The 19,741-nt window shown below is 38.1% G+C and overlaps 1 protein-coding gene across 1 annotated transcript in view; it reads left to right on the forward strand.

Annotated features, from left to right (window-relative positions):
• Positions 1–19,741, forward strand: part of LOC124711366 — a 104,204-nt gene that overhangs the window by 53,783 nt on the left and 30,680 nt on the right. The window lies entirely within an intron of this gene.

Raw genomic sequence — 19,741 nt, forward strand, 5'->3', positions numbered from 1 at the left:
TGTCTATCAACTGTCAATCAGCCTCAAGTAGTGGTTGGCTTTCTTCATTTTTGTTTGAGATTTATTGTTTATTTACGTGCTTCCCTCTATCCTAACACAACAAATTCTGTTTAGCCAAATTTCTGCAACAGTTATCAAGACATTCATTTATGTACAACAACGATTACCTGCCATTTAACAAAATTATGTTCTGTATGTTGGGCTTTCCATGACTCATGCATGGTTTTCACTATTTGTGAATTTAGGTTTCAAATGCCTAGTCTCTCCAGCTGAGGAAACCTATCATAACAACATTTTAAGACTGGTGTTCAGATAAACTGTTTTCTGTCCAAAAGCTTTCTGTAGATAATGTTAGACTTTGTTACATCCAAAATGAGACAGAATTTAATATTACATTTTTCCTTATAATTATACAGTTTATTAAAGCATTTTAAGTAGTTCCCCATAGTCTGTCATTGATGATCCTGTAAGTGCTGCTTGTATTCAGATCTCATATTAACAGGTTTATAGAAACTGAGAACCATGCATGTAGCAAAAGTCCTTTATAAGATCATTTTCTGAATTCAGTGTTAGAAACGCAAATTTCTATTGGAATTTGATTTGATGTATTGGAATACATTCAGAATTTTTAGGTCACATGAATTCCCTGCCTCTCACTCATTTTGCTACAGCACTGAGTATGGTATTGTTTTTCCAAGAATGATGTTAAACACTTATTACTAATGAGAAATGAATATATCATTGTCAGATGACAAGTCATGTACTTTTTAGATCGAATAATCTGTACTCAAGATAATTTTGAACATTACATAGGCATGAAACATCCATAGGATAAACAATTCAAAGAAAATGTATAGTTCTGTGAGAAGTGTTTTTGCGAAGAATTGGGTTTATGAGGGACTGAAAGAGACAATATCTGTTTATTAATTTTGGTTACATCTTTATCTGGTTATTACTTTTCTTGAAACATATCACAATTGCTAATTTTTTTTTTTTTTAAACCCCTTCTCCCAGTTTCTTAAATGAGTTGAGATGTGTTTCTGACTGTTATTTATGGACAAAAGGATGGACTTACACTATTTGGTGATGTTCCTAATGTGTTAGATGGTGTTGAGACTAAGGTATTGAAAGTTTTAAAGTTCTACTCAACAATTACAACTTCTACCTTGATAACTAAGTATAAGTTTTTAACTTGTTGTCATGCATATCTTTTGCAATTAGAGCTCCAACCTGATTTGACTTCCTGATACTTTATTACACTGATGAGCCAGAACATTATGATCACTGCTCACCTCAAGATAGCGATGCGGCTATAGCTAAAACAACTGGTTTTCATTTATACTGGTACTTTTTGTCTTCTGCGTAATGTGACAGTTAAAACCGCTTGAAATAACTGTTACTGAAATAACTGATTTTCAGTTTTTTAAATTGCTATTATTTCCAGCAATAAATGTAAACTTCAACAAGCATTGAAAGCTGCTAATGAAGGTGAAGGAGTAGGATACCTCGATCTGTATGAGATTTAGACTGTGGCAGAAACCAGCGTCAGTGTCTCCCATAAAGATGGCGAAGATGGAGGAAATAGGTGTGATAATGGTGAGAGCAAAAGATCTTGAGTTGATGACTTTCCTGCATCGTCAGTTTTCGATGATATCAAGTTTTCACCTCGAAATTAAGGGTTCAGTTATCATCCCAAGTTTATATCACAGCAATAAAATAATAGGTATGTCAGTCAAATTTACCTTCTCTCCCAAAGGACATTGTGAATGTTTTCTGCTTACGTGTACTATACATTACTATTTCAGCAATGCTGTACTGACTCTTACGTTATGTATTTTTTTGCTAGACTACATCAGCATTGCTATTTAAATAGCATTGATAGTTTTTCACATTTTCTTTAACAACTCAGTATTTCAAAGCAATAGAAATTTCACAAATAAACATTACGCATTTGATAGAAAATTCCATTTAAAAATAAAAAAAAATTAGCATTGCTGCTAAGGCAAATCGATGTATCAGTTTTTTTACCTGGTTTTTAGTAAAAAATGAAAAAATACCTGTCATAACCAAGACCAATCAAATAACCAAAAAATACCAATTATTCAGAACTAAAATACTGGTACCAACTTTTAACTAGTCAAGGTTGAATGCCACCTGGTGATATTGCAGGTACATGAGATAAGGAAAGTATAGAAGTGGAGCATAGGTGACAGGAGAATCATTGTGTCTACAATATGGATCACAACTGGGGAAATCCACTGACATAAGGGACTTTGACAGAGGGCAGGTTATTATGGCCTGGCATGTGGAAACAAGCATAGAATGCAGAGTTGGATGCTTACCTGCTCTGTAAAGCAGGATAGGTGGTGATCTGTCTGCAATTGGTGAAGGTACAAGTGTTTATGAGCACACCATTCGGTGCACATTGTTCAACACATTGGTGCTCTGTGGCACACCATTCCTACAAGTTCTCATGTCACAACATTGTTGATTAAGATTGCAGATTGGAATCAGTTAGAAACATGCACATTGTTTTAAATTACATTTACACTAGCTGTGAAGGTGTGTGGGGTGAGGGACACGCAATCATAAAGATCGGACTGTGGATCAAAGGATCAAATGATAGATTTTGCCTGATCAGATATACCACATTTCTTGGTACGCCAGGATGTTGGTCGTGTCCATATTCACTGTCATCCAGGTGAACAGTTGCTTGCAACATGCACCACTCCTCAGACACAGGTTGGTGGGGACATTATTATGCCATCTATGGAACTGGTGGTAATAACTAAAGGCATATGACTACATGAACATAATTGCAGATCACCTGCATCCTTTGTGCTTCATTTCTTCTCCATCAGCAGTAGCATCTTCAAGCAAGATAACTGTCAGTGTCACAATACCAGAAGCATGCTACAGTGGTTCAAGGAGCATGATAGTGAAGTCACATCAATGTCTTGGCACTAAATTCACCTGATCAGGGATGCTATCGAGAACCAGTTATGCACCCAGAATCCAAGGACCCATAAGTTATTTAAACCGCATGACCTGTGCGTAGACATCTGATGGCACATAGCTCCAGAAACCTCCTAAGGAATTACCACACAGAACTGCTGCTGTACTGCATTTCTAAAGTGGACCAACGTACTATTTAGTAGGGGATAATAATGGCAATGGATTCTTTCACAACGTCAGTGTTGTATAAAACACCTCTGACTTCTTATGACAGCAGTTCGGGGTAAAACCTCCATTGTCTTCATCACAAGCAGATGACTGTCAAAATTGCTGCTGTGCTGGCCCTATATAGCCCAAAGACGGCTTCTGATCGGTTAGTAGTGACGTCATGCTGTCACAGATGGTGTCAGTGTCTGTGTTGGTGGCACTACCACTCCTGCCATAATGCAAACTTTGGAACAAATATCTCTGGCTCTCCTCTGCATAGAGCGCTCACTTCCATGCCCTACTAAAATTATATCTGCCATCATGGTAGCAGGTATTTTCACACATTCTTATTTCTACTGCCTCTTTAATTAGAGTCCCAGTATGTGGAAGTCTGGGACAAAACTTTTGTTTCTTCAAACAGTATTTTATATTTGTTTGTAAGGCTGTGCTCAGCAACTGCAGATTTATCCAGTTCTCGATTTTTAATATGCTGTTGATGTTCTGCACTGCAGTCAGAAATGGTGCAGATGGGCTGACCAATGTAATTGCTTCTGCACTCAGATGGGATGTTGTAAATTGAGAACTAGACTGTCCTTAACAGGGTGTAGTATCTGCTTTATCTTCTTAGTACATCAGAAAATATATCTGATATCTCATCTTCCCGGGACTCTCCCTATTTTGCTGATTGTAGTGCACAAAAGAGAAGGAATGCAGTTGGTTGCTCATGACATAAGTGTTCAACATTTTCACATTTCTTTTTCTATGAGAACACTGACTGGATGTCACATGCCCCATAGCCATTCTTTCGGAACACACACTTCAGATGATTAAATTTGGACTGGAAGTGGTCCTCATTGTGAAGTAATGTTTTGGTTCATCAGTATATGTGTTATTTTCATGACTTTACTATATCTTCCATACTGTGATATTCATACAGATATGGTAAATTGGATTCTACATCTAAATCTATACTCTGCAAACCACCAGGAGGTGCATGGCAGTGGCTACGTCCCATTGTACTAGCTATTAGGGTTTCTTCCTGTTGCATTCATGTATTGAGCATGGGAAGAATGATCGTTTGAATGGCTCTGTGCATACAGCAGTTATTCTAATCTCGTGCTGAGGATTCCTATGTAAGTGATACGTAGGGGGTTGTAGTATATTCCTACAGTCATCATTTAAATCTGTTTCATGAAACTTTTAACAGACTTTCTCGGAATAGTTTACATCTATCTACAAGAGTCTTCCAGTTCAGTCCCTTCAGCATCTCTGTGACACACTCCCAAAGATCAAACAAACCTGTTACCATTCGTACTGCCCTTCTGTGTATATGTTCCATATCCCCTGTTAGTACAGTCTGGTGTGGGTCCCATACACTGGAGCAATATTTTAGAACTGGTCACTGAGATGACTTGTAATCAATCTCCCTTGTAGACTGATTGCACTTCCCCAGTATTCTACCGGTAAACTGGTCTGTAATCTGCTTTACCCATTACTGAATCTGTGTGATACTCCACTCCATATCCCTCCACAGTGTTAAACCCAGGTATTTGCACGAGTTGGCCGTGTGCACTACGGACTCATTGATATAGTCATAGGATAATACAGTTTTTCGTTTTGTGAAGTGCAAAATTCTACATTTCTGTACATTTAGGGAAAGTTGCCAATCTCTGCACCACACCAAAATCTTATCAAGATCTGACTGAATATTTGTGCAGCTTCTTTCAGATGTGCATCTTCATGGATAACTGCATCATCTGCAGAAAGCTCGATTTTACTGTTAACATTGTCTGTAAGGTCATTAATATAAAATATGCACAGCAAGAGTCACAACACACTTCTCTGGGGCATATATGAAGTTACTTCTACATCTGATGACTCTCCATCCAAAATAACATGCTGAGTCCACCCTACCAAAAAGACCTCAATCCAGTCACAAATTTCACCCTGTGGAGTAGTAAATTTGACAATAAGTGTAGGTGTAGTACTGAGTCAGATGCTTTTCGGAAATCAAGTAATACTGCATCTACCTGGTTGCCTTGTCCTAAGCTTTCAGTATAACGTGTGAGAAAAATGCGAGCAGCATTTCGCATGACTGATACTTTCGAAATCCATGTTGGTTGGCATTGAGGTGGTCGTTCTGTTCAAGATACCTCATTATGTTTGAGTGCAGAATATGTTGTAAGATTCTGCAACAAATCGATGCCAAGGATATTGGATGATAGTTTTGTGGAACACTTCTACTATGGTACCTTTCTTGTAGATGGGCATAACCTGCGTCTTTTTCCAAGAACTGGGAACAGTATTTTGTTAAAGGGATCTACGATAAAATATAGTTAAAAGAGGGGTTAACTAAACCACAAATTCAGTATAGGATCTGACAGGAATTCCATCTGGGCCTGAAGCTTTGTTCAGTTTTAACAATTTCAGCTGTTTCTCAATAAATACTTATTTCATTAATATTTCCAGTGGTACAAGGATTAAATCAGGGCAGTTCTCCTGGGTTTTCCTTTGTAAGGGAACATTTGAAAATGGAGTTCAGCTTTTGCTTTGCTACCCTCAGTTTCAGTCCTTGTCTCATTTGCCATGGGACTTACACTAACTTTTGTGCCACTATTGGCCATTACATATGACCAGAATTTCTTTAGGTTCTGTGAAAGACCACTTGACAATATTCTGCTACAATAGTCAATGAAGGCGTCGTGCATTGCTCTCATGCCAGCAAAACGTGTTTCTTTCAGCAACTCTCTATTTATAGCCCTATGCTTTGTTAAATACCTACTGTGCAGTAATCTCTGTTTTTGTAGAAGTTTCTTTACAGTGACTGTATACCATGGAGGTTTGCTCCCACTATGAACTGTTCTACTGGGTACATATCTATCCATTGCATGGTCAACCATTATTTTAAATGTAAGCCAGATTTCCTCTACATACTCCTGCCCTGTGCTGAAATTGTAAAATTCCTCCACTACTGATTTTTTATCTAGTTTACCAAACATATATATCTTTTTGTTTGTTTTAGTTGTCTTTTGTACTTTGGTAATCATTGTTGCCACAACCACATCATGTTCATGATATCAGTTTCTGTATGGACATCCTCCAAGAGGTCAGGTCTGTTTGTTGCCATTAGATCCAATATATTTCCATCATGAGTGGGATTCCAACTACCTGTTCCTGGTAGTTTTCAGGGAAGGCATGTAGTAAAGTTTCACAGGATGTCTTATGCCCACCACTAACTATTATGACTATTTGGGAAAGATTTATTATTGAATTGCAGGACTTTTAAAGTTGCAACTGCATTTAATATTATTTAAATTTTTGCATGCTAGTGATGTGGCATTTAGGTGCTGTAATACCTTAAAGCGGCATGAATTAATAGTTTTCTCTGCATCATTGATTGATGGTATGCTTTGGGGTTTTTAGCTGAATAGTCAACATTGCTTGGAACCTGAAAACGTGCTACCAACCATTAGTAATACAAACTGTTTAGCACCATTCCATTGTTCTGTTACTGCAGTATGAACTGATGTCTTATTTTTGACAATTTCATCATAATTTATTGATTTAATTCTATTACAACTCCAGTTACATAACCTACTATATACAGGCCATAAGCAAAATATGAGTTTCTTCTATCATGCAGTGTAGGCTTTCATGCCTAGTATATAAATCCTTGGTGATTTTTTGTTATGTGGGCATTCGATCTTGGTCTAAGACAACATACTTCTTATCACTTATTTGTAACACTTTTGCTTGAAATTAACTGGTGCAGTTGGGTATCGCAGTCACCATGCTGCATCTCAAGTCATCCAAATGTTCACCGCATGTGATTAATGATTCCTCATCCATGTACAAAGAGAGGCAAAAAGATTGCCCGGCCTGAATAATTTAGAGTGCAAGAACAGAGCATTGTGGTGCCCAAGTTCAGAAGTGCCAGTGTTGACAACTGTAGTAGTCTGTGGAGCTTCAGCTTTGTGCTTACATTGTCAAATAGCAGCAATATAATATTTAGAAATAGATATGTTGAGATTCATTACAATTTAACTCATCATATAATTTCTTTTGAAAATCATTATTCAAGCAAGAAAGAGGGGTTTTTTTTTTTTTTTTTTTTTTTTTTTTTTTAAAAAAAGAAAACCTGTCGAGATAATATTTTAAGTCTTGATTCGCTACAAATTGTGCAGTTATAGGCTTTTCTAGGTTCCACATTCTTCCAAGAGATTCTATTTTATCCATTTTATAGTAGTCTAATCCTTAAACAAACAGACAAATGGTCGTAGTAAAAATATTGAAAATGAATGTATTTATTTTTAATTACTTCGAATGCTAGCTGATGTCTGTATAGTTTTCAGCTAAGAGAAATGTATCAGCTGATCGGCATGTTTTTCTATGTCCTTACATGCAGTTTACATGAGCAAGTGGATGTGCCTTCCAATATCTGTTGTTTCTGCTTTTAATATTCATTCTTGAACTACAGTAGGCCTATTTGGCTGTTAACACTAGAAAGAAGCTCTTTGATAGGTGTCAGCTTACTGTACTTGTAGCTGTAGTGTGTGTCAGATCAGCTCTCACCGCAGTCTTTTTTTTCCCCTATTAGATTATATTTTCTTTGTTTTACTTTTTTCAATATTCTCTTCAGGAAATAACTAATTTTAGTTTTTTGTTGTGCCTTTCTGTGACTCAGCATATCTGCTATACGGGGAGTAGCAGCTACACTTTTCATTATATTGTTTCATTCCATTCTGGATTTTCCATTGTTTAATTATTGTTTGTGAATTTGACATCTATAAATAATCTTCCTTGTGAGATAATATTTGTTTGACCTCCCACAAAAATAAAAATAATCAACCTTGGAGGGTATATTCATCTCACCTCCCATAAAATTCAAATAATATAGTAGCACGTAGACTTGTATTTTGAAATTAATATGTTGGTTAGTAACTGTGTAGGCTTTTACAGAAAAATGAAATAAAATAAAATGAAGAGTAGGCTATGTATAGCTTCAGTATTTTGTCAACATGCCATTGGCATCAAGAACAGCTTGTATCATTCAAGGCATAGAATTTACAAGTCTATGGAAGAAGCCTCATTCATGACACTTCTCTCCCATGGAAAATAAGCCAAATCCTATTGTACATTCATGGCTCCCGAAGGAAGGTCTGGCCAATTGTTCCACAGAGTCTACTTTTAGGCCATATGTGCTCTATGGGATTGAGATCAGGTGACTGGAGGCCACAGAAGGCATTGAATAATATTCCTCCTCCTTTGAAACCAGCCAACTCTGCTAATGCTAGTGTGTGAGGGATAATTATTATGCTGGTAAGTGAGATGTCCTACAGGGTACCAAACTCAAGCACCAGCAATGATTACATTTTCAAGGAAATGTTCATGACATGCTGACTTGAACTTGCCTTGGTTATGTTCTGAAGTTACTACACCCATATAAGACATCAAGCTGCAACATTTCATACTTATATGTCCACTTCAGCATATGTGTCCATGAAGCTTGTCATGTTGTTACCCATCTGTGTAGTAAACAAGAGCAGGACCTCTGCTCGTGGACTCAATTGTGCACATGTTGGGGAAAATGGCTTTCATCCAATTAACATCTTCCCAGGAACTCACAATTGTCAGACAGGGGTTCTTTGATAAGAGCACAATGGGACCTGATTCCATGGTCCTTTGCTCTTCTAAGAGCAGTTCTTGATGAGCCCGGGAAATGTGAAGCTCGCGTTGGTTCTCAAATGATTGACAAAGGAGTATTTTGGGCCACCCTAATCTGTTCTTAATCTTGTCACCACGTAGAGACTCAGGGTCTTTAGGTATTCAACGTCTCGCTACCTCACCATTATCTCCAAATCATTAAATCCATAACCTATCTGTGGAAGCATCAATACTATAACAGTGTCCTGCCTAGGATGTCCTAACATTGTTTTCAAAGAGAGCAGTTATTCCCTCACAAACATTCACATCAGCGATTTTGAAGCAGACCTATGACGTATGCCAATCACCTGATATGTTTGTCTTAGCTGAAAACTATACACACACCAGGTGGAGGTCGAAATAATTAGAAATAAATACGTCTATTTTCAATATTTTTACTATGATTATTTCCCTGTTTGTTTGAAGATTAGACTGTTATAAAATGGAATCTTTTGAAAGAATGTGGATCCTGGAAAAGACTACAACTGCACAATTTGTAGCGAATCAAGGTTTAAAATACTACCTGCACAGGTCAAAGGGGGGGGGGGGGGGGGGGCGGGCAATTGACTCCAGTTAGATTTGAATGCTCATCTTTTTTGTTTGTAAACCATCAACCTACCCACTCTGACATTAAAACAGATGTAAAATGCTCGGCGTTGTAGAATTCTACCAATGTGGAGTTCTTATATTTCAACTGTTTCATGTAATCGAGTCATGATCTTCAAAAGAAATGATATGATGATTTGCAATGAATCTCGACACATACTGTATCTTAACTATTATATTTGACGATGTAAACACTGAGCTGAACTTCCACAGACTGCTAGAGGTGTGAACACTGGCGCTTCTAAACTTGGACATCACAATGCTCTGTTCTTGGACTCTTAATTATTCAGGCTGGGCAGTCTTTTTGCCTCTCATTGTACGATATTGTGTAACATACCACAACAGTCAACAAGTCATTTCCTAAATAATGAAGAGGAGAGGAGCAAGGACAGAATCGTGTAGCACACAGTAAGTTGATGGAAGGCATTCAGACATTAAGCATTTTCTGTAACCTGGGTAGGACTGGATTGTTTGTAAAGCACTGTCTTCTATGACAAGGTTGTAGCCTAGGTTGGACTGCATTATGTGTAGAGCACTACTCCAAGATTGTGCTGCTTTTTGATAAGCATGTGAGTGTCCATGTGAAAAGTGTGCATCAGATCCACTGGTGCTGCACAGTCTCTTCTGAACTGGTATATTCTACACTCTCCTTTGGAGAGGAGAATATGGAGGATCTCCAACATAAATTCAGACGTGCTCTAGATAAATTGGCGCCAAGGGATGTAATAAGGGATTAGAACTGCACACCAAGGTTCAGTAGTAATATTGGGAAGCAATTATGAAAGAAGAGTGAGCCTTGTAGTAGATTCAAATGAAGCCAAGCCTTTTCTAACAAATGTAATTTGAGCGAAGTCTAAATAAACATACGGTCAGCTATGCAAGAAGTATTCAATGAATTTGAAAGCAACATCTTTCCTCATGAACCTCGGAAACCTTTAAAAAATTTTGGTTGTACATAAAGTCAGTCAGTGGAACAAAGTATTCCATCCAAATGTTCATTATCTCTGATGACATCAAAAAAAGGTCAAAATAATTACTATTTCACTGAAAATGATTATTTAATTGAAGACAATGATGCAGTTCCTATGCACATCTAATGCATGCCAATACATAAATAAATGAAAGTGCAGTTGGAAAATGATATCACAGTGGAAGAAAGACCATAAGAACTGATGAAATGCCCATCAGAGTCGGTATTAAATGTGCAAAGGAACTGACCTCTCTTCTAGCATCTGTTTCCCATACTTCTCTCGAACAATGATATGGGTAATGATACTGGAAGAAGACAACCAGTTTCGTCAGATCAATGTGTAGTTTGATAAACGTGACTCACTGATGACAATTTCTGCATAATTATAAAACTTGTTTCGTGATCATGTGTGGTGGCTTTTCTGGAAACTGAACAACTCCTGTGTAGGAACTTCTAACAATACCACCACTTGCAAAGTAGGTTAGAAATCAGATTAATAATGTTGCTCACACAGCATATGTTCGCATTGGGCAACAACAAAGTTATTGACTGTGGATGATATCGTCAGAATGGAAATAATGAAGTCACTGTAAAAAAGTCATTAATTTTGGCACTTATCTTGAATGGATTCCCCGTAGATTTCATCGAAGTTGTTATGGCTCATCTTGTTGTTTCTAGGGTGATTCCACTGCTAGAAGGTCCAGATCTGTATTTTAGCAATATTTGAAGACCTAACAAATGTGTTTCTCAGGAAATTAAAATGATCAGACAATCCCACATCAAAACAATGGTGTGGTAGAAATAATTTTTGACTTGGTGTTCACGATCCACATTTTTATTAAACTTCTTTTAAATTCACATATACTTCTTCTTAATTGTCACATCATCAAGAAAACAGTTTTGTACCAGTCTTCATATATTTAATTTCCACTTTAACCACACACAAGACTTGACTGTTCTTTTACAAAGCGAAGTAACAACTTAACTTCTACAAAGTGAAACAAAGACTGCTCTGTGCACATTCGCACCAAAACTGTTAAAAGTAAGTCTAAGATTATGACAGTCTCACAGAAATGAATACACACAAGAACCATATCACTGTAATGTATCGATACATCGGAGTACCTATACATTAATAAAACCAAATGTGAATATTGTCACAAAAATATGTCTGTTACTTTGCAGAAAAGTAGTACGATATTACTGGTATCGAGAACTGGGGTTGGAGTGCCGTAATGGTCATGTAAGTAAAGAACCATTACAAAGTGACATGGTTTCCATAAATGCTGAATCTGTGGTACCCAGGTTTTGTTCACAATATTCAGAAGGCAGTAGGGGAGTGGAGCTCTGATGTCGTGTTTCTTGACTTTGAAAACCTTCAGCACAAGTTTGCACCATTACCAAATAAACCATTGTGCCAGTCTTACAGGGGGGAGACATGATCAGTAGCAAAAATAGCGCCCAGTATACCTCATGGTAGAGTGATAGGACCATTACTCTTAAGGATATATATATTGAGCTAGCAGGTATCATTTATAGCCACATGTGTTTATTTACAGGTAATGCAGTTGTTGACAGGGAACTGACATTGTTAGAAACTAGTAATGAAATGCAGAGAGAAATTTATTTTATTCATATTCCTCATGTTTGCCCTCCCACATCTGTAGATATTTTAAGGAATATGTGAAGCACCACATCAGCACTAGTGGTGATGATTTACTGTAGAAAAATGTAGAGATATTTCCAGGTGATCAGTGTCTGGTGTAAAGATTGGCAGCTCACTCTAAATATAAATAAATGGAATGTAATGCAATGCAGTGTATGCAAATAGGTAGAAGGACATAACATATTTACCTGATTATAAGAGAGGTTTTTTCCCAAATTCATCACTCGAAAAATACAGGGTCATCTTATATTTGCAGATTAAACCATTGCTGCTGAGGTTAACATATTGATGTTGTTGAATAGATTATATTTGAGCTGTCTTACATTTACAGCTGGGCTGTCTTACATTTACAGCTGATGCTTTGGCTATTGAGGTTACATGCAGATTTATTTTGAAGAATTCAGAAAGGCAGAGATGGACAGGCGATACGTTCAAACAGGCTCAAGATTTCCTGATACATGAAAGCGCTTGACACATTATTGATGCTGCTCGAGCAGTCTTGTAACATTTGACTCGGGTGGCAGTAGTGCAAGGGATATGCGAGACACTGAACTAGCCACTACAACAATCTGTTGTTCTGCTTAAAATATGACAATTTTGTGAAGCACAGGAGGAAATAGCTCTAAATTCTATCATCTTACAAACTCTTGTATTTGAACAGATTTGCACTAAAAGTTCTCAAACATGTATCAATACCGTGCACAAACATTAATATTGCTTTTTAAGTAAAGGTAAGATTCAGAAGTGGACATGTTGTCCTTCAGAATACATGACTTGATTCTGAATGTAGATCAATATTTTATTTGATTATGAGAGACTTTAATGATATATTAAATTGGTAGCAAATGAGAAGCTGCCGCTCTTATATTAAGAAGAGCAAATAAAAACATTAGCAGCTTTTGATCAGTTTTAGAACATGATAGTGAAATTAAGATGAAACTAGAGGGAAAATTAATCCAGAATGAAATGTCTGAAGACAAAATAAACCATACAAAACTGACTAATTGTTGTAATGAGAATAAATTAAAGCACAAGATCCACTGTGGAGACTACCAACACATCAGTAGGTGGTTGGATGAGCAAAAGTTTTAGAGTTGGACTGAATTGTGACTGCAATCTTTTATTTGTGTGTTAGTTGATTTTGTTACATATGACCTGTTTCTAGAGTACATTGCAGTCTGTATTTCACTGTTGTTCAAGCACAGCACTACGGAATGTTAGAGGGGTGAGTGGTGATACCAGCTTGTTTGAGAACTAGTGGAGTGTGTGGAGGGGAGTAGCGAGTAGGCAGCAAATTACGTCATGTTGCCAACCATGGGAATCTATACTGTGTACTTTGGCTGTTTAGGAACATCTGCCATATTTAAACTGCAGTTTGCCTGCTGAATCAGTTTGTAGCTAAAACTGATTGGCTTTAAAATTGGACAACTACTCGACAAGTATTCATTTCTGCGGGAGACAGTAAAAGTCTAGGTAGAGGCCAGTAGCATACTTATGCATTTTGTGGTGCAATGTAGTCAGTGCTCACTGTGATGTATGATGGGAATGAAAGAGAATGTGTCCGCTGCTGTTCTACATAGTCAATGAGAGAGTGGTGAGCAGATGATGTGTTTGGAAGCAAGATCATTGTAACTTTCTCATGTCGGTATAGAAGCGAAGTCCGATATGTATTTGGATAGAAACGTCTTTATTCTCAGGTCCCACAGTAACCACAACCTCAGAAATTGCAACATATTTGCAAGAAACAGCCAAATATTTGTGATGACGACGATTTATATTTCACAGCTATACTATAAGGATAATGATTGAAATTAGTGATACGATGAGAGCATTTGTAAGCAAAAACTGCCAGAAAGAAAATAGCCTGCACTATTTCTTTTCATTTATTTTTTTTCTCCTTGTATTTTCTAAATGTGGAAAGCAATAAAGGGTTTACATTTAGAATAGATATAATGTTAAATTTTTTGACAGGTACTTTGTCACAAAAAATTTGTAATTTTGATTAGAATATGTTGGAAATAAATTTTTCTCAGGAAGCCCTTTTGAAAAAAAAGGGGGGTTGCTTTATAATAAGGATCATCCTGTACTCAAATAAATATGGTAATATTATTTGACTGCAGAATTAGTGATCACTCATGGGAATCCGTCACAACCTTCGAATATCTTAAGAGTATCTGTCCAGAGCAATTGTACCATGACTCTAGAACTAGAGAAATTCCAGCTTATTCAGAGACATACCGACAGACTTTCTTCTCACGTACCATTTGTGGATAGATGTGGTGAAATAAATGCAGTTTGGGATAATTTTTATGTTATTACCATCTGACACAAACATACTGTGAATTATGGAATACAGATGCAAATGTAATCTTCTGCTGTGGGACTACTAATACAAGCTTTTGCTTCACAAACTTCCATCTCCGTGTTAAGTGTGCAACAGAACCAACCATGTGATTGATTGTATAATGCTGGGAGTTACCACTGTTGTTAATTACCATCATTCACAAGACTGCATTTTATCCTGGGACTTGCAAAATGTAATTATTGATACAATGTACATTAGATTCAAAGCTCCGGTTCAAAATGCTGTAGAAAGAGAACTGCTGTTTAGAACGACATAAAATTTGAACAGCGTATTATTGATGCAGGGGGAAACATCATGCAACAAAACAAACTTCAACTGAAGTTTTACTAGTAGAATGTGCTGAAAGCATCTTAATGTAAATGGGGTTTGCTACAAATGACAGATGAATCACAGTACGATGGCTATAGATTGAGTTGTACATTACATCATCCGTTCTGTTCATTGTGCATGACTACACAAGTGTGGCAGTCTACAATTGTGGCACTGTTAGTTAAGCCCATCCACAATGGCAAGGTCATACCACAACTGATGGGGGAAAAATCAGTTTTTTATTTGTCATGAGGCCAACAACCACATATAAAGCAACAATGAGGTTGGTTTTAAATGTCATGAACCTAAAAACTGCCTAAAAACAAAATGACATTGGTTTCTAATTGTCGTGAGACTGCCACGTGTTCAATATGCTGTCCCTGCTTCCTCACAAAAGTTAAAATTTGCAAACAGCGTGTTCCACAACATACCAGTGTGTCTCAGGGGTCACATTCAGAATGCGTTGCGAAATGCGTGCTTTCAGTTCAGCTACATTCATAATTGGAGCACTGAAAACAACATAATTCAGATAGCCAGAAGTCACGTGGATTAAGATCAGCTGATCTGGACAGCCAGGCTGTGGGAAAGTGACGGGCGATAATTCTAGCATTTCAAAATATCTCTGCAGCAGCTGCTTCACTGGCTGTGCAATGTGTGGAGGAGGGCCATCTTGCATAAAAGTAATCCTACCCACACATCCACGTTATTGGAGGAGTGGAATGACATTGGTGTGTATGTGACTGTTGCAGTATTTACCAGTGATTGTATAGGTAACAAGACTGAAAGGATTCATCTCCTTGAAAAAATACGGTTCGACAATAAACAACGCTTTTTCAACCTGCAACACACAGTCACCTTTTTAGAATAAAGTGGTACCGTGATGTGCTTGCAGATTTTCCATTGCCTGTAGTCTATGTATTCACTTGTCCTTGTAGATGGAAATGGAGCTTTGTCTGTCCACAGAATGTTCCGTGGTCATTCATTGTCCACTTCCATGCAAACGAGAAATCCCAGAGTGGACGTTTGCCTTGCTGGGAAGTCAGCAGGAAGCAACTCCTGAAATGGGTGATTTTGTATGGACAGCCATGCTGGATGTTTCGTGCGATTTTATGCACCATCACTGCAAGCATGTCCAACATTCGGGTAATTCCCCATGCACTGAATTTTGCACACCAGCATTTCTCCTGTAGTGTTGCGGGCCCATCTACAGTTGTCTCTCTGCCACATTGCACTTCAAAAGAACCTGTCTTTTCGATTTTTGTAACCATACCCTTCATACTGTTGAGTGTCTGAAATTACTGCAGGTGCTACTGGTGCACAGTCACAGTTCTTGTAAAAGAGCCTTACCAGCAACGTGGGAGACAGTAATGTTGGGTGCCTTGGGCACAAACTGTGGAACAGCTGTGTGCCCCATGTCTTTTGGTGTGCATATTCTGACACAGTGTCATCTATTAGTCAGATTTTTCATTTAACCCCCAATGACAGTTCCCCTGGCATCATTAATAAGTTGGACAAATTTGACGTCATTCTGAGGAATGGTTCTCTTTCTACAGCATTTTGAAACTGGAACTTCAATTATGGACACTTTGTATTATATGGTATTTGTAAGCTGTGAACTTAATTTTGATTTTTTCTCTCTCTGTCTTGATAACGTCCCAGGCAGCTTTTTTTGTTCATTATGTAAGATATGTGGTTGATTGAACATTCCATGGATGTATTGCTGGTAATAGTGTTCAACGGGGTGCAATATTTTGGCTGTCTAATGTTTTGCCATCGTCAGATGCACTGACAAACTGACCTCCCATGGCTGCTCAGCTGGCTGTTCAGTCAATATTTATACACCAGCAGAAACTGAACAATCACAAATACAGGGCTATTATAAATGATTCATTCGCTTTCAAACTCTGTGTTTCCCAAAATAATACATATACGATTGGTGTGTGAATAGAACTGTAAACTCATGAAGTTTGCGTTTTGCGCAGCATGTGGAATTAAGAGTCAAATGTTGTGACAATAAGGTGACAGCAAGAAAAGAGTTTTTGTGTGTTGAAATATACAAGATGTTTATCTGTTACAACAGTTTAGTGTGGATTCAGAAGGAATTATAGAAGAGAGCCACCATGTAAACAGAGAGATGTGCATTGATACCAACAATTTAGGGGTGCTGGTTGTTGCTCAAATGTGCAAGATGTGGCATAGAGAGGGGTCAGGGAAAATTTCATACACAGTCCAAAAAAATCATCGATGTGCACAAGCTACAAACTTGGAATACAACAACAAACTGTGCAGAAGATTTTGTGATAGCGGTTAAATTTCAAACCATACCATCTGCAGCTTATGCAACAAAAAAATATGGGACACATTCAGTTTTGTATCAGAATGCAGGAAGTGAGGATGAACATTTCACCTCCCAAGCTGATATTCAACATTGAAGAAACATTTCATTTATTAGCAGAGGTTAATCTCAACAGTGAAAGTGTGTAGGGCATTCAAAATCCTCATGAAATTGTACCCATGAATGAGATTCTCTGAAGGTTAGTGTTTACTGTGCAATGTTACAGACGAAGTTGTATGGGTCATTTTTCTTCTATGAGAAGACTGTGACAGGTGTCTCTTACCTTGATATGTTGCAGTTGTGGTTGTTTCCACATCTGACTATTGGTTCTGAGAACTTTATCTTCCTACAACATGGAGCACCTCCTCATGGGAGCATCAATGTTCGTCATTACTTAAACAACGAACTTCTGCTTTGCTGGAATGGACGTAGCAGTGAAGATGATGTGAGTCTGTTCTCTGGGCCCCCTAGATCACTTGATCTAACCCTTTGTGACTTTTTTCCTTTGGATGTAAATTAAGGATGGTGTTTACGTACCCTCACTTCCAAGAATGTTGAAAAGCTCAGAGAATTAATCAGTGCTTCTGTGATGACTATTGACAAAATGTTTCTGCATAAGGTGTGGAACAAAATTGACTGTCACTTGGACATGTATCACACAACTAGACAGGCACTTATAGAACATTTGTAGAGTGGAAAATGCAAACTTGCTGAGTTTATGATTCTATTCATGCATCTCTCACATTTATACAAGAAGTGCATTGGAAAATAGAGCTTTGAAAATGAAAGTATCATTTATAGTAGCTATGTATATGATTATTATTGTCCTTGCAGTTTACTGTCTTGATTTCATTTGCATAGTACTGGGTGGTTACAATTAAAGTGCAACTACACACAGAGGCCTAGTGTGGGCTGTAATTATCATATGCAAGTGAGACTTGATGGATATTCTAATGTGTTAATGTCAAACCAGTTTACACTGGAAAAAAGTTAGTTCTAGTTTTCGCCAGCATGTGCAAATCTAGCACTGTGAACACAAGAAAGACGCATAAAAAAGTTTCCACATATGATGGATTAAGAATTAGACCTGGGCAGAAAAGGTCAAAGAAGTCAGAAAGACATAATGTTGTTTTTATTGTAACTGCACCTTACTCAGTTCCTTCAGTATGAGCACCAGAGATGTTGAAGAAATGCTGTTTAGTGACAGATTGTCCGCCCCCGGTAGCTGAGTGGTCAGCGCGACAGACTGTCAATCCAAAGGGCCCGGGTTCGATTCCCGGCTGGGTCGGAGATTTTCTCCGCTCAGGGACTGGGTGTTGTGTTGTCCTAATCATCATCATTTCATCCCCATCGACGCGCAAGTCGCCGAAGTGGCGTCAAATCGAAAGACTTGCACCAGGCGAACGGTCTACCCGACGGGAGGCCCTCGTCACACGACATTTCATTTCAGTGACAGATTTGTGCCTGGTGGGTGAAATTAGAAATAATATTTTTCAGCGTTAATCAGTTCGACATTAGTGCATTAGCATACCTATCAAGTTTACTGCCATGTGATAATTACAGACCACAATGGAGCTTTATGAGTAGCTGTGTCTTAAATATAACCATCTGGCACTTTTTAAGTGATTGAACATATACCCTTATCAGACTTAATTATTTGGATGTAGAGTATATCAGTCTTGCTCGTCTGGCTAGCAGCACGGTCTAACGCGCTGCTTCCTGAGTGGGGGGGGGGGGGGGGGGGGGCAGGCAGGCACTGGGGTCCGATGTTCAATCAAGATGGCGTCATGTACCAGTGAACGACACACTGTTGCTGTGAAGGTGTGTTACAAAAACGGCAACAGCTACATGGCCGCCCAGTGTATTTCATTCTCGTTACAATTTTGCACATCATGCCCCAGTCCTCTCGATGCATCTATCAAAGTGGAAATACAGAACTTTGGAGGAATCGCATGATACGGTGCAAAAGAGAGGTGGAAGGGCAAAATGTATGCTTGCCAGAGAATGTTGCAAGAGTAGAAGAAGCCTTCAGCTGAAGTCCCAGGTGTACTGCACACAAGCACATGCTGCAGCTTGAGAGAACAGATCGCAGTGTATGGTGAATATTGAACAAGGAACTGCAATACCCCTCATACAAAATATAGATTGTGCAAAAACTGAATGTTGGATGACCTCCTAAAGAAACTAAGCTTTTGCCAGGAATTGTTGGAACTCATGAATGACAACCCCGGCCTACGTAACAGTCTGATCCTGGGTGATGAGGCCAATTTTTATGTCTCAGGTTTTGTTAACAAGCATATCTTTAGATACTGGTCGCATGAAAATCTTGAAATGCTTCATGAAATGCCATTTCACAGTCAGGAATTGGAGGATCAAATTTGGGAGGAAGTTAATCGATTTCCAGTGCCAGTCCTGCAAGATGTGATGTCTAAGTTCTATAAAAGACTTTAAATGTGTGTGAAAGAAAAAGGCAGCCACCTTATATGATGTCATTTTCAAGTGCTGGGTATTTTAAGTGGCAGGTATTGTAAATCCATGTTATATTTTTTATAGCCTTGCAAATAAACTTGTGTCTCAAATGGAAGTTTCAGGATTGCCCATTTCACTGCTGCACCTGTTATTTTG

The sequence above is a fragment of the Schistocerca piceifrons genome, chromosome 1 (genome assembly GCF_021461385.2).
Source record: "Schistocerca piceifrons isolate TAMUIC-IGC-003096 chromosome 1, iqSchPice1.1, whole genome shotgun sequence".
In the NCBI taxonomy this organism is placed as follows: domain Eukaryota; kingdom Metazoa; phylum Arthropoda; class Insecta; order Orthoptera; family Acrididae; genus Schistocerca; species Schistocerca piceifrons.